Genomic DNA, 16,737 nt, shown 5'->3' on the forward strand with positions numbered 1-16,737 from the left:
TGATCACTATATACAAATTTTAAACTCCTCGGACTGAAAGTTTATTGATATTAGCATCCTTCATTTGTGTTTGATCGCCATACAATTCAATACTAGCCATTGTCCAACTCATTAGGACCTATTTTTTGACCATTTCTCTACAAATTCATTGTATTAGGCTCATTGGGTCAAGACTCCATACATTTTGGGCTTGGGCCTCAAATTGTGACCCTACAGAGATAATTATTGCTATTTATCTATTTTGATAAATATCATATTTTGATAAAGATAATAATCAATAAAGATAAATAATTATCTCTATTTAATTTATTTATAAAGATAATTATCCATAAATTTTGAATAGAAAATTTATCTTTATCTTGTAGGCCAAATGACACGTGGCAAATTTTGATATGCCAATGTGATGTCAACTTGGATGACATATGTCATCATTTAATTTAATTAATTTAATGACATTAAAATTTGTCACTAAATTTTGATATGGCATTTTATAATTGGCTTAAAATTTTACCTCCTACCAATGGTATGGTTGATCACAACTCAAACTGCACCAATTCAGATACTAATGGAATGGTGAGAAGCCAAGTTCGTCAATAATGCATCGCATAATAAAATTAAACTTGCAGTAATTATTTTGATGTTGCTTTTTTTTTTTTCTTTTCTTTTTTTAGTGGCTACCTCAAATTTTTAGGTGCTATATAATAGCAACAGCACCATTCATGTGTGGATTCGTGGGATGGGTCTTAAAAAGGTCAATTATCATTAAATTACAACCACCATTTTATGGTCTCATTTAGTTTATTTGGTTCTCAATAAAGTTGCTTGATTTGGCATTTAGCAGCTTTGGGGTTGCAATTATTATGACTAATTTCCTTAAAAATTAAATGAGTCCATTTTATATATGGTCTCCTTTAGTTTATTCGGTTCTCAATAAAGTTGCTTGATTTGGCATTTAGCAGCTTTGGGGTTGCAATTAGTATCACTAATTTCCTTAAAAATTAAAAGAGTGCTGAAATTTTTCCCATCTCTGATATGATGTAGCAAAACCTATTCAATTAGATAATTAAGTTTCACAGGGTCATTTTGCTTCATGGTACAGTGAAAAAGAAAAAATTATTTTCCAAAAATATTACTATAAGGAAGATGGAATAGCAATGCTAATTATATGTTAACCGTCACTAATTTGCTCATCAATTTTAACTACTGGGCCCGGGATAATTAGCATGATTGATATTTGAATCTTATAATCTTATTTTACAAGACAATAATGAACGGTATAGTTATCAATAATGATGACATTTGTCTGTGTAGTTATTAGCCAATCTTACTCATCAAAAAAAATTAGCCAATCTTACTCATCAGCAAAGAGCTCGATTACGCAGCAGATGCAGATGACAGCATAACATCTGTATTGCATTGGATTTGAAATACATTACGGGGACTGGAATGGTTGAGCACAACTCAAAGTTATGCTCAATATATAATGCATTGCATAGCATAATTCAACTTGCAGTAATTAATCATTTTCTTGTTAACAAAAAAAAAAGCAACGTTGCATTTTTTTTGTTTTGTTTTGTTTTAAGTGGCTATCTCAAATTTTGGGGCAGTTTGGGTCCAGTGCTTCCAATGCACTAGACCCATTGGGTCCAGTGCTTCCAATGCACTAGACCCATTGGGATAGTGACATGTGTCCAAAAATAAACACGTGTCATAATCTTAACGGGTCCAGTGTCACTGAACACTGAACCTAATCCAAACCATCAAATTTTTAGGGTCTATATACAATAGCATTTACGTGTGGATTCATGGGATAGGTCATAAAAAGGTCCATTATCATTAAATATCAACCTCTAAGGGGAGTATAAGGCCTTTATGAGTCACTTTGAAAAGGATAGTGATAATTAGAAAATATATATATTATCAAATGATACCACATGAGCCCTATCAAAATTTAATTATTGAAAAATATGTGTGCAAAATAATTATATTAGCTTTTCACCACTACTCTTTGGATGTTAGTGTGGTAGATATTTTTGCACATGAGTTTCTTATTTATTGTATTTTGATATGGTTAATATGGTATTATTTGATATCAAACACATTCTCATTAATTACAAATACGTGCAAATATAACTAAAATCATAAGTTAAAGACACAATTTTAAGTTGAAAACTTTGTCTTCATTTCATGATTTCAGTTGTGCACACTTGTATGTATGTTCATACATGTGTTCAACATGTTTTACCACTTTCAAAATATCTAATAGTTTGGTATGATGTCTTCAAATTCCCAAACACTTTAGAATTTGGGTTCAAGTGATAATGGTAATGATATTCTTTTGTGATACCTCATGTCTGTTGCTCAATATTCAAACTCCACCTCTCCATCTTCCACTATATACCTGTAAAAAAAAAATAGAAGAATTTTTCCACTTAGCTGAGACTTCCATCTCCCTCTCAACAAAAATTCCAATTTTATAAAATGGTGAACTCCCTTCCTTGGTTGGTTCAAGCTTGATATTGATAGCTCTTGTTAATTTTTGAAATTCAGGAAAATAGGGTTGTTCAAGCCTAGTTAGAAACCACTTTGGATAAGCTGGGTTCTCAAGATCTTTAGGAATGTGAACTAGTGTTTTAGTAGAATTATGGGCAGTAAGAGATGAAAAAGAAAAGAAAAAAACATTTGAACTCACTCACTTGGCTGTGGAACTTGATGCTAAACTTGAACCCATATTATTTCTACAACAAATTTTATAATTTTGTTAAAGACAGTAGATTTCTCAAGCTAAATCATTCCTATCAAGAAGGTAAGCTTCCAACCAACTACTTAGCAAAACTTGGAAGCACTCATGAGAAATCAGCTTTCACTATGCACTCTTCTCCTTATTTTGCAGCTACAAGTTTGCAATACTGGCTTTGTTAGAGCATTCTCATCAAGAATGCTAAATATTTTAGCATTTACCATTTCAAAATCATACTTTATCAATTTTAACATACCACTTTACAATCCATCAAACACCAAACATTTTTTTTTTTACAACTTCATTTAAATAATATTATTTTTATTTTACCACTGTGCCTCTCTCTTTCCACCACTTTCTTCTCAGTCCAAGCAACCCCAGTCACAGCCACACCCACAGCTAGCCACTAGCAACCATCACCACCATAAACATTCAACACAATCAACAATCAACATTCAACAGCAAACCCAAACCCATGGCCAACCCACTGCCACCACAATCAGCATCCATCCAAAAATCAACCCTATAGCCAAAAAAAAACAAAAAAAAAAACAAAAAAAAAACAAAAAAACAAAACGAAAACAACAACAACAACAAAAACTAAACTAAACTTGAGAGAGAGAAGCCTCACCGTGAGAGGAAGAGAGGGGGGCGGAGGATAGAGCGATGAACAAAACCCACAAACCCAAGACCCACCGCAGCCACGACAAGCAAAACCCATCAAACCCAAACCGGACCACCAAAAACCCACAAACTAGAACCATCGTGGCAGCCACAACCCACCGCAAAAAACCCAAAACAACCACCATCAGCCACCATAACAACCACCGACATCAACAATCCCCCATAAAACCCATTAAAATAAACCAACACCACCAGCCAAAACTACCACCGTCAAATCACAAGCTACCTCCAAAAAAAAAAACTTCAACACCACCACTACCACCATGGTTTTCAGTTGTGGATGCTGGTGAATGAAGAAAAGAGAAAGAAATAAAAAATGAGAGAAGAAGTGACACCGGTAAGAGAAAAAGAAAGAAGAGTACAGTGAGAGAGATGACAAAAGTAATAAAAAAAAATTATAAAATTTGAGCTATAGTGCGCTTTCAAAAAGAGATGAGAGAAGTAATAAAAAAAATTTATAATATTTGAGCTACAGTGCGCTCTCATTTTAGCAAGATTGTAAATTTTTTAGGATATAGCATGTTTGATTGAGCAATATTTTGTGGTTTCAGATGCTAAAAAATAGCATTTATAGCATTTACAACCTTTGTTGTGAATGCTCTTAACATATGTAACAATATGAACCTTTAGCTTTTAATAAAATCGTGTGCTTAATTATAAAAAACAATTTACTACCATAACATCAATACACTTCTTTTATTAATATTAAATAAGTACATTATTATATGATTATATATGTAAAGTAATTGTAACTTTGTTAGAATCGTCTAACCAAAGTGACAATTTAATACTATCTCTAAAAACAAAATGACACATTAATAAAGGAACTTTTACTATGAGCAATACAAGAGATTACTGTAAACTAAGAAAGATTTAAGTTACACATTAAAAAGGGATTATATATATAAGGGCCACTGCAAATACTAGGGTTTTAGGGTTCTAATACAAGGGTTTTAACAAGATGCGTGGTCAGGTCATGTGGATTATCACATCAAGCAGCTGGGGCATAGTCACCGTCATCGTCATCGTCATCATCATCATCCCCATCACCTTCCATGGATGCAGTAGTGGGAGCATAGTCGTCATCATCGTGGCCATCGAATTCTACTAATATCTCAGGGTAATAATTATAACCACACACGTCATCAGCACCATCATGCAAATCAGCATGCATGATGCACTTGGACGTAAGCATCATGGAAATGTGAAACATTTTCTCTTCTTCTTAATGGGAACTGAGCCAAAATAACTATAAAGAAGGCTAGTGAAATTAGTGGTTGCTGCAAAGACTCACACAGTCACACTAACACTGCAGAATGGGTATAGTTGAAGTGTTATATATAGTGAGGAGAGAAGATGGGCATGCTTTTTGTACATGGTAGCCTCGTGCAGAGGTGTGCCATGATGCGTATGACACATGCCTATAATCCTACGTGGAAACTTAGTTGGCAGCCCATAAAATCTACACGTGTCAAGTGTCAACATTCAAACCTATTTTCTAATATTAAAAAAAATGAAGAATATATGCAAAATATGCATTGTCGATTTGCTCTTGGAAAGTTACCATGATATTCTTTTATTATTGGCCCCATTTGATACATCCATTGAAATATATGTTTTCAGTTTTTAAACAACATTACATGTATTTTCACATATTTTTTCATCTATATATATTTCCACACATATTTTCAAACACATGTTTTGAGTTTTTAAGTGCATGTACCAAACATCCCTTATTCAGTAGTGCAAACAAGTAGTGATAGAAATGCACTCGTACAAAATTAAAGTGGAAAACTTACTTCGGTTTTAAGAGAGTAGGTGTAACACCCCAACCTAATTGCATAATTAATTTTATGGGTTTATATGCATGTCATTATCTTAATTACTTTTAAGTGCATGAAGCTTTGATATTGTGATATTATAGAACATATATGCCCTTTTAATGTGATGGATATAACTTTATAAAGGTAAGGATATATGTGTGTGTGTGTGTGTGTAAGGTGATATTATTCTTTGTAGAAAAGTGTGAATGCAAAGAAAAAAAAGAGTTGAAAAGTGGGTGTGATATTTTCTTCCCTAGCATCCCACGTACCCCACCCCAAAAGGCAAATTCCCTTATCTTCTTTGCTGCACCAAAAAACACTTCTTGCTTATCTTTCTTTACTTTTTCTTTTCTTCTTCCTTTGCTCTACCCGGCAGCACCTCTCTTTCACCCTCTCACCAAAAATCATAGACAACTCTCTTTAAGAATAAATTAAAGGGGTAACACTAAAATTTCAGCTTCAAATTGTTGGGGGTAAGTAATCAAAACTTCCTTTGTTTATTTCTACTTCTTTATCCTCTATCCTGATTTTAGAGGCTGAACTATGATTCTGTTTTAGTGATTTAAAAGTTTGATGATATTGTGATCAATTGAATTCTTATTAACATATTTTAATATGTATACTATAGGTATAAAAATACCCAAATGAAATTAAGGCCTATTGATATTTTTTGATGATTTTGTACAAATATGTACTGAAACTGTCTCTGTGACAGATTTGAGGTTTACAACAAGAAAAATATGCATTAAATCATATTCTGGGAATTAGGATGCTAAGAATAGTTTTTATGAATTCTAAGACACACATGGTTGTTATGAAAGTGGTCTCACAGAATTTGGATGAACCTAAAAATAATGGTTTAATTGTTAAGTTGCAAGAAATTCTGTCAGGACAGATTTGAGTATTCTGTCTTGTGTGATTTTTAGTAAATCATGGGTTTATTATTTGACTCCGAAATTTTTATGGTTTATACTGGACATACAGGGGAGTAGTTATGTAAAATTTCATGACAATTGGATGTGTGTGGACAGCCCATTTGTATTTTACAAATAGAGCATACGATTCTGTAATGAGCAGTGAACAACATATGCTACAACTGACTTTGTGGATTTAATTCTCAAGTTAGGATGAATGTTTTGAGTTATAATTTAATATGCTCATCCTTTGGTATGTTTGGAGCATATATAAATTTTATGAATTGGTTTCTCTATGGTTTGGGTGCATAATGTGTTTGATAATTGTATCATATGCTTTGGGGAACTTTATATGATGGGAATTAAGATTTTCTTGAGTTTGAGAGTTAAATTGTGATTGAGGTATAAGTTTATATATTAGGAAGAGTTTGTCCATAATAAGTTTTGGTTTTTTGTTTAGGTGGCGAGAACGAGAACACGGACACTTGAGCTCCTCGTGTACAATCTCTCGCGCCTTCTATTTTCAAGTAAGGGACTTGTGACATGTGCTTTTGATAAGTATAAAGATTATTTCGAAAAGATATATGCATTAAAGCTTTTGATTAGAGATATTACATATATGCATGATTTAAGTAAAATATGTGTTCGTGAATTATTCAATCTTATATACATAATAATTTTAGCATATTAATACTATTATTTGTATCACAAACATATTATTTAAGAATAAATTGGATATGCTACTGTTGTGAACATTTATGTAAAAACAAAGTTATCAGAAAAATATAGTTTTTGGTTACTCCATTGTTATGATTTGAACTCAGCCAGTAGAGATTATAGTACTGGCATTTCCATGGAGATTCTGATTGGCTATTAAAAGTGGTACTGGCTCTGCTATACCCGCCCTTGTTGGTAACAGCCAACTTGTGGAGGATGTCAACCTACCCCCATGATTGAAAGTATGTATTATGATATGATTCCAGAAATACCTGGCATTGTGGGGAATGTTGGATGCCTAGCACTCCGTGCTGGAAGCCTCCCAAAGTAGTGGCAAACTTACAATTGGATTAACTAATATATATTATAAATGAGGTATAAATCTATTTGGAAATTATAAGAAAAGTATGATGATAAGAAAGGTATATTGAATGTGTTATAAATCTGATGAGAAGTTATGATAAAGTATTTGATAGTCTGTTCAAAGATAAGATTACTGAACTTATATTTAAGTTCCTTATTATGTCATTTTATTTATTATATGAAAGAAAAATGAAGTATTCTCATCTAAAAGCTCTTAAGTTATTTTTAAGAACAATATGAACATTATGAAGGCTATTTTATCAAATCTGGCATATCCATAAACTATTTGATTTACATGCATTCTTATTAAAGGCCCATGGAGCTTTAAAACCTTACTGGGCTTCGCAGTTTACCCTATTATATTTCAGTGCACAGGTTATTCCTGGAAGCAGCGAGAGTATTAGAGGTGGCAAGGATTCTGTGTTTTCTCATTTGTTAGAATGTAGAGTTTTATTGTATAGCAATTAGCTTTTTTGTTGTATAGGAGGAATCAAGATGTACTTGATCCTTTGAGCACAGATGTAATTCAGTACCTTAGTTTGTTTTGAACCCCAGTTGTATGTCTTTGGGTTTAGGTTTGTAATAAGAGTTTTGCTGAACGTTTAGCTATATAATATTTACACGAATACCTTAAGTTCAACTAGGTGGTAATTTTTCGAGTTCAAAGGAAATGAAATTTCAAGGTTGCCATCATTTTTGTATATTATGGCTTTTATGTAAGAAAATAAGCAAGAATTCAAGAAACAATTCTTAATAAGTACCTTCAGTTTAGGTTGGTTTGTGTTAGTATTGAGGTAAACTTGATATTAACATGTCGGTCATGCTCTAAACTCTGAAGTACAGGTTTGGGTCATGACAATAGGAGGGAAGATTTGAATGCATAAGATACATGACAAATTCTTATCATCAAATTTAGTGGGAAATGTCCTTTGTTTTTTGTTTTTATTTCTTTTGTGATTGTCACTTTTGGACAATCCGATTTTTCAACATCGTAATTGTTCTGTAATTGTTCTCTCACACTCTTTAATACACTCCATATATAGTACATACATAATTTTATGCACAATAATTATATATATATATATATATATATATGGTGTTAATATTTAAAACATGAAATAAGACCATATAGGTACAGGTGATCAGAATCTATGTCTCTATAACACTGTTGAGAAAAATAAATAATTAATGACAGAATTACTTGGCACTTCCATAAGCTTGCCAAGATTGAAGAATGACTGTCTCCTTACCAAAACAAACAGATGCTGAGACGTCTGGCAATAGGGGAGGTATTAATTAAGGAAAGCAATATATGGAACAAGGTTTTGGCAGATTTGTTATTCTCACTATATGGCATTGGAAAAGCATATATTCAGGCCGTAAATATCGAGTTGCTTCCCTAGGGATTTACACCTCTGACAGAGGACATATTATGGGGTTGTTGAGTGCAAGTTTGTATATTTAGCATCAAGGTTTAAGGTGGCAAATTCCTGAGCGTAATGAGAAGCCTGAGGAAGTCACGGTTGCAAGGAAATTATTATTCTACACTCTCTGATCATGTGCACTTCATACACTCTTTCGCATCAAGTATTCACATTTTCCAAAAATGTCCAGTTGTAAGCACTCTATAATATATCATCGGCTTGTACTGTAATTGGGAATATGCTTTATGAGATGCTGTAATTGGGAATTAGACATGTAAATGTTAAAGTGTAGCCGGCAAATTTTTATGAGATGCCGACAATGAATGTGAGTTTTCGGGTACTGTACTGTATGTGAACTGATGTCAGCTGGTTGAAGATTTAGAATTGTTTGAGAGGCCTAGTCCAATTCGGGATATATTAGTTCTTTGGGCGGCTATGATCATTTGGTATGTATGTATTTTGGATCTGTGCGTAGTTTGCTGTATTGTTTGTGCTGGTGTAATCCTTGTTAGTTGTGATTCTGAAATGCTTGGTTATTTATTTATTTTTTTTTGTAAAAGAATCATTTTGGTTATGAATAAAATTAATTCTATTCTACCTAGCGTAAGCTGCAAAAATTTTATTTATATCCCGCACTGTAAATTAAACAAAGCTGATCTAATGAAGAAAGCAATGATATATTGATATACATAATAAGGACCATCTATGACCATAAGCATGATTAACATAACAAACTTTGGGGAGACCAATTAGCTAGAACCCCATAATAAAAATTTGGAGCTTTCTTTTTGTTGGGACTTGGGCATATGTATTATGTTGTAGTTAGGGCGGAGCCAAAATTTCAATCGAAGGGGGCAAGATTAAAATAGTATTAAAAGGACATTAAGTATTTTTTTTTTCTAATAATTATGTGTTATTTATAGAGATCACTAATTAGATTGCCATGAAAAAAAAATGGAATAAGCAAGATTTTCACAATACTTTCACAATAAATCATAAATGGTAAGTTATTACTGGTTCAAATTTCAATCCACTACTGAAATTATTTTTTTCTTACCAATAATAACTAGTAATAACCTGTTACTTAAGATTTATTATTAAAATGTTATTAAAATGTTGTGGACATAGAATTTCTCAAAGCTAAATTAAACGACTATAAATTCTATTGTAAAAAGCTCACAAACTGATGTGACAAAAATGTATGACACTTAAATAATATAATAAATAAATATTTGAATGAATTTTTTTTATGATAGATAACATGTCAATTTGTAAAATTTGTAGTAATCATTGCATTGTTCAGAAGAAAAGGGCAGTGAATAGTATACTGAAAATAATGATTGAGAAAAAAAGGGACAATGAAATGGGTGAAGATGTACATGGTGAGATAAAACTAATGAGAATAGTAATTAAATTTGGTGAAAAAGTGATATGATTTGGTACATGGGAGAAGTTTTTTTTTCCTACTTTCTTGGTGTTAAGAGTCTGTACATGTATTAAAGTGGGAGTCCTTTTTTTGCCAAGGTAAAGTACCAAAGAATAATTCATAATATACTTACTTCAAGGATTTTTTTCAAGGAGCCAAGGGTGCAATCGCCCCCCTCGACCCCCCTAGCTCTGTCCCTGGTTGTAGTAACAGTAAATGCTATTCATGCAGCTGGTGCATAGTTGTAACCATCATCATCGTCATCACCATACATGGATGAAGCTGGAGCATAGTCATAATCTCCATGATGTTCAATGCAGGCTGCAGGGGTATAATCATAACCATTGTAGTCGTCGTCATCATCATCTCCATCTACATGCTTCTATCGAACCATGGGGCAATGGCCTTGGAAATGAATAACATTTTCTTACTTATGTGATGAAGGTAGAGAATTAGAATGATTTTGAGTGTCTAACACAAGCTTAACAGTTAAGATACAGGGAGATAGAGATAGTAACAAAGGTGTATATTACTTTATGGGGATGAGTCGGTGCTTATTTAGATGGAAAGAAAGCATTCTCGTTTGGCACAAACTCAGCCACGTGGCAAGCATTCTCGTTTGGCACAAACTCAGCCACGTGGCGGGGAGTGTGAAGTAATGCTTGAAAGTGTATGCATTACCCTATGCCAATGACAGGTGGTGCTGTATAGGTAAGACACTTTGGAACCCCGGTTGACAGTTCAGCAAAACTTGTAGGAGCTGGCAACCCTGAGAGATTTGAAGATAGGTAAAAGAGAAATACCGAAATAATTCTTATACATATCATGATTCATGGGACACGCATTTGAATTAAAAATACGCGTGTACAACAGGGACGGAACTATGCTTGGACGGGGGAAATATATAATATATAATATATAAAGCTTGTTTTTTAATTTTCATGCTTTATTTTTGTTCAATATTTTCATTCTTTCATAAAAAGAACACTTTCTTTATTCAAATTTTCTTTAAATTTTGATTCTTTTTGTGGTCATTTGTCTGGGTTTTAAATGATTTATGAAATTTATTTTAAAGTTAGCATAAGATAATTGCAGTTTAAGTGTTTGATGAAGTTCTCCAAAAAAAGCTTGGGATAAAAACACACACACACATATATTCTTTTATAAATTGCTTGGATAAAAAACATGGTTATCTTTGGGTTAATCTAGAGCTAGATTATGAAGGTTTAGGCTATAACAATTTTTTTAAGCATTTGGGTTTGAGTGTATCTCACCCCCCCCCCCCCCATTCAAAATCCTAGCTCCGTCCTTGATGTATAATGTGGGTATTAGAACGCTAGTATTGGGTATGTAAAAACCCCCTAGCTATTTTAGCAACCAACAAAGCCAAATAGATCCACATCCAGTCCAAGGATGGGTCTTTATATGTTTATATTAACTATTCACAAGGATGTAAAAAAACATATCATCTTAATAAGGAAAGAGAAAAAAGGGTAGAGAGAGGAAAGAGAGATGGAAGAGAAGAGAGAGAAGCTAATTTTTTTATATTATTTGTTGGTATAATTTATATTATTTTAATGAGTTATAGTAAAAATAGAAACTGGAATGTTGGGTGGGTTGTAAAATGGAATAGTAAAATAGATAAAATAAGTTTTGAGAATGTAAAATAGACACTTTTTTGTATTTCCTAATGCTCATGCTCTTAGTATCTATATTAACTATTGCTCTAGGCAAAAACTTGTTCTGCACACCTTTAATACACACGAAAAAATAATTGAAATTAGGGGTAACTACACATAAACTACTTGTGGTTTGGGCGAAAATCACTTTGCCTACCCGTGGTTTGAAAAGTGTCACTTAACCCACCTGAGGTATGTTTCGTTTGTTTTCCGTAACTCACCTCTGTTAAAATCTGGGGTAAATAGGTATTTTTGCTCAAATTTTATGTTTCTCTCTCCTCCCAAAACAAAAAAATAGCACAAAAATACAAGAGAAATAAGATCAAAAAATGGTATTTGTTTCTCTCTCCATTCACACAAATTTTGAATATGAAAAACATACCCAAAAAAATAAAACCCAGATTAACCTACACAAGATCACCGACTTAATGACTCAGATTATGTGAATAGAGTCATGGATATATACCCACAGACAAACTGACCCAACTCCCCTACCCAAACGTGTTCCTCCACTTGCCGCCGACCCTCACTCTCTCTTCAGTTCCTCACTCTCGCCAACTTAAGCCGTGGGTTTCACCGTGTTCATTGTGGGTTTCGGGTTTAATGGTTTGTGGGTTTGATGGTGGTGGATTTTGGCAATGGTAGTGGGTTTGTGGTAGTGGATTTTGGTTGGTTTTGTGGTGGATTGTGGGTCAATGGTGGTGTGGCTGGATTTTGTCTGGGTTTTGTGGTAGCTGGGTTGCTAGATTTCACTGCCATGCCTCCCCTCTTTGGGTGGATCGTGGTCGTGGTTTAATGGGTTTTGTTTTTTATTTTGTTTTTGATGCATGTGTGGATCATGGTCGTAGTCTGGGTTGCTCGATTTTGTTTTTGATTTTTTTCTTGTTAATGGGTTTGGTAGTGGATCGTGGTTGGGTTCGTGGTGGTCGATCGGTGGTTGATGGTAGCTGAGTTTTTTATGGTGGATCATGGATGGTGGCAAATTGGTGATTGATGGTTGCTAGGTTTGTGGTGGTGGATCGTGGCTAGTGGCAAATCGATGGTGGGTTTTGTCGTGGGTTGGTTGTGAGTTGGTGGTTGGGTTGGTTTGACACAACAATGAGTGGTGGTGATGGTGGTGGTGTCGTGAGGGGCTGCGGGTCAAAGAGAGGGAAGAGAGGGTGTTATTTTTTTTATGTTATTGTATTGAAAGCTAAAATTTGTGTAGATTTTTTTTTTTTTTTTGGTATGTTCTTCATGTTCAAAATTTGTGCGAATGGAGAGACAAACAAATACCACTTTTTGATCTTGTTTTTCTTGCATTTTTGTGCTATTTTTTGTTTTGGGAGGAGAGAGACATAAAATTTGAGCAAAAATACCTATTTACCTCTGGTTTTAATAGAGGTGGGTTACGGAAAACAAACGAAACATACCTCAGGTGAGTTAAGTGACATTTTTCAAACCAAGGGTAGGCAAAGTGATTTTCGCCTAAACCACAAGTGGGTTATGTGTAATTACCCTTAAAATTATAATGTGTACATTAATCTGTGTGTACTAAACACAACTAAGATGACAACATATGATGGGTGGTGCGAGCATCTTTTGAGTTTGGACTTGCGGTGCATGGTTGAGTAATGAAAAGTGAGATTTCTTTTAGCACGTTCGTGGAACTGAAAATTGTAAAGTAGAAGAGATTTGGCATTTTCTTTATGGATTTGAAAACGGTAGCTAAATCAAAGATTACATCATTATTAAGGGCAAGGATAATAGTGATGGAGCACCTCCAACCACAATCTATATAATATTGTGGGATTTGAGAGCATTTCCAGATCAAATATATTAGCCTCGACAACAAGTTGATTTCCACAGCAACATTGCCGCAGCTCATAGGTTGCATAAATTGTCCAGCCAAAAAAATATGATTAACAAATTGATTTGGTGGACCTGAATGCTCTTACAACTTCTGAAGAGTCACCTCCATCGATCTCCATATGTATTATATAATTAATCTTTTGTCCTTAGCTAATTTCATTTCATTTCCTCGAAGGCAGACGTACAGTACTTTAGTATTACTAATGATACTAAACTATAATACATGGAGCACATAATGGTACTGTATATATTAGTGAAATGCAGTGTACAATAAATCACAACATTCTTGTGTCTTCGGCTAATTAATTAGTGATTATATAATAGTCTCTGTGGTTGGAACTTGGCCATGGCATTCCAGTTCACTATTGGCTAAACGCAAGACTTAAAGTAATGTTACTTTTAGAGTTGTGTCACTTCTTTAATTTTGGAGTTAGCCATTTGCTTTAGTTCAAGTGTCCATGCAGAGCAGCCACTTCAGTCTTTCATTTTAGTTTACACAATTAATTCATTAAAAGCAAAGTGCGTCCATGCTCCATAAGCAATAGATACCTATTAGTCTATTACTAGCCATGTCAATAGAGTGGATTTTAGAGATCTGATCTGAAATTGTTTGTGAAATTATAGAGAGTTTATTGAGTTGTTATTATATGTAGTAAGATACTAAGATGTATTGAGTTTTAAGTAAAATATTGATATAATAAACTTTTATTGGATAGTGTAAACCATAATTTTTGCACTACATTCTTATCATATTTTTACATATTAGATTATATTCTCTATATAGGCCTAGTAAATGCAAAATAGCTAATACAACATCAATATTGGTATCTCTTTGACTCTTAACGATCTCAAAAAAGGTATCCATAATTTGGCAATTGATACCCTCTTCTCCAAACTTAAGAGTAAAAAAAAATGTAACTCAATTGACACTTCCTAGTATTTCTAGTGAAAACATTCAAAATTCAAATATTTCTTTTACCTCAACTATCTATATATGTATAAATAAATAAAAATGTATGGAAAAATTATAAAATAAAAAGAACAAATCTTGTACTTCATATTATAAAGAAGGGTTTTAGAAAAAAAAAAATCGCATGCTATTCTAGAGTGAGTTTTTAACTTGATTCAAGCTCAGATTTCAAAATTTTGTTATATGCTCTAAGTTGCTTACTAGATACTATACTAGGAAAACATTACTCTAGAGGTTACATATACATACAATAAAACAGAAGAAAAGATATAGACACAACTTCTGCACACAATTTTTGCCAACACTTTAATATGACATATTGTGAAGTGAAGCAAAAAAAGTGATGAGTTTAATTGAAAAACTCATAAAATAGTCGCCTATGACATCTCCTAATCAAAAATAAATATTGTTTAGTTGAGTGCTTTCTTACATGATTATTAAGATGTAATTTTTGAAAACATTCAACCAAACAACATTTTTTAATGGTTCCCATAAGATTTTGTTTTGGGTAATTACTAATATTCACACACTTTTGCGCACAAAGAACATACACTTACTTTTTTTACACTGAATTCATAACTTGAAATCATGATTTCTAAAGTAACAATAGTATGTGTGAAATAAACTCATTATTTTGTTTTTAAGTGGTGGAAACACTTACAAAAAGGCAAAGGGCCCATTTGGTACATGTATTTAAAAACTGAAAATTGTTGTTTGAAAATATTTGTAGAAATACGTGTGGGTGAAAAAGTGTGTGAAAATACGTGTAATATTGTTTAAAAACTGAAAATTATTATTTGAAAACACAAACCAAACAACCCTAAACATCATCATACTATATAATTTAAAAATAGATAAAATTTATGTATAGTTATGTCCTCTCAGTCTCCACGTTGGTCACTCACTCACCTTAGAGCATTAGCGTCAGGAAATGCTACTCTATCCCATTTTACCATTTCAAAAAGTTACTTTACCAGTTATACTATACTATTTTACAACACACCCAACATCCCAAAATTCTATTTTGCCATACTACACATTAAAATAATATACCTACATAATAAAATATAAATTTCGTTTTTTTTTTTTTTTCAATTTTTTCCTCCACCTCCCCTCAACCTCTATCACCGCAACTCCACTGTCCAGTCACCACCACCGCGCCTCCACCATGCCCACCACGCCACCACTGCCCACCAAAATCCCACCGGAACAAAAACCCATATTAAAAAAAAAAAAAAAAAACCCATTGGAAAGGCAGAACCCAGAAGAACCAGTCAACCATGCGGTGACCCACGCCGATCTCCATCAAACCTATCACCGTGACCCACGCCGATCTCGCCATGACCTCGTTGGATCCAAACACTGACAATTTCCAACGACCAACAACCCACTTCAGCCATAACCCAACCACGACCCAAACACTGAACCCAATCACGACCAACGACCCAAACACTGGACCCAACCACGACCCACAACCCCTTTAAGCACCGATCACAGCAAAAAAAAAAAAAAAAAAAAAAACCCACAAAACCCGTCGGATCGTAACCCACCAGAAAAAATGAGCCACTGTGATGTGTGATGTTGATGTTGGAAGGAGAATGGTGTTTGGGTCTGAAGAGAGGAGAGAGCAGATGGAGAAATAGAGAAGGAAGAGAGAGAAGAGAACTGAAATAATGAGATAGAGAAGAGATAAATTTCGGGGGAAAAAGGTAAATAATTTTTTTTTTTTTTTTTTAGAATACTGCTACAGTACAATTCTAACTTTGGAATTATACTGTAGCAGTATTGCAAAAAAATTTGCAATAGTTGGGTTTACCATTCTCTGATGCAAAGCATTTTGAGGCTTAAAATGCCAAATTGCCCTTAGATTTGGCATTAGCATTCTCCAATGCTGATACTCTTAGGCTAAACATTAGACTTCTAAATTAAATTCACACATGGTTACATTAACTAATAAAACACAACATTATTATTGTCTTTTTTTTTTTTTTTTTTTTCTGAATCATTATTATCTTTTTTAAAGACAATTAAATTCAATAAAACTATATATTTTAATTAAATTAAGAAATTTAATATGCACTAAGTTTTAGACACGCTTGTTCCTCAAAAAAAAAAAAAAAAAAAGTTTTAGACACTTGGGCCTCAC

At 33.4% G+C, this 16,737-nt stretch overlaps 1 long non-coding RNA gene across 1 annotated transcript; it reads left to right on the forward strand.

Annotated features, from left to right (window-relative positions):
- The first annotated feature begins 5,437 nt into the window (after positions 1-5,437).
- On the forward strand, positions 5,438-7,942 carry LOC126715309 (uncharacterized). Its single transcript, XR_007651841.1, has 3 exons — positions 5,438-5,720; positions 6,622-6,688; positions 7,610-7,942. It is a non-coding gene; the product is annotated as an uncharacterized LOC126715309 (long non-coding RNA).
- The last annotated feature ends 8,795 nt before the right edge of the window (positions 7,943-16,737 follow it).

This window comes from Quercus robur, chromosome 2 (genome assembly GCF_932294415.1).
Source record: "Quercus robur chromosome 2, dhQueRobu3.1, whole genome shotgun sequence".
Taxonomy (NCBI): Eukaryota; Viridiplantae; Streptophyta; class Magnoliopsida; order Fagales; family Fagaceae; genus Quercus; species Quercus robur.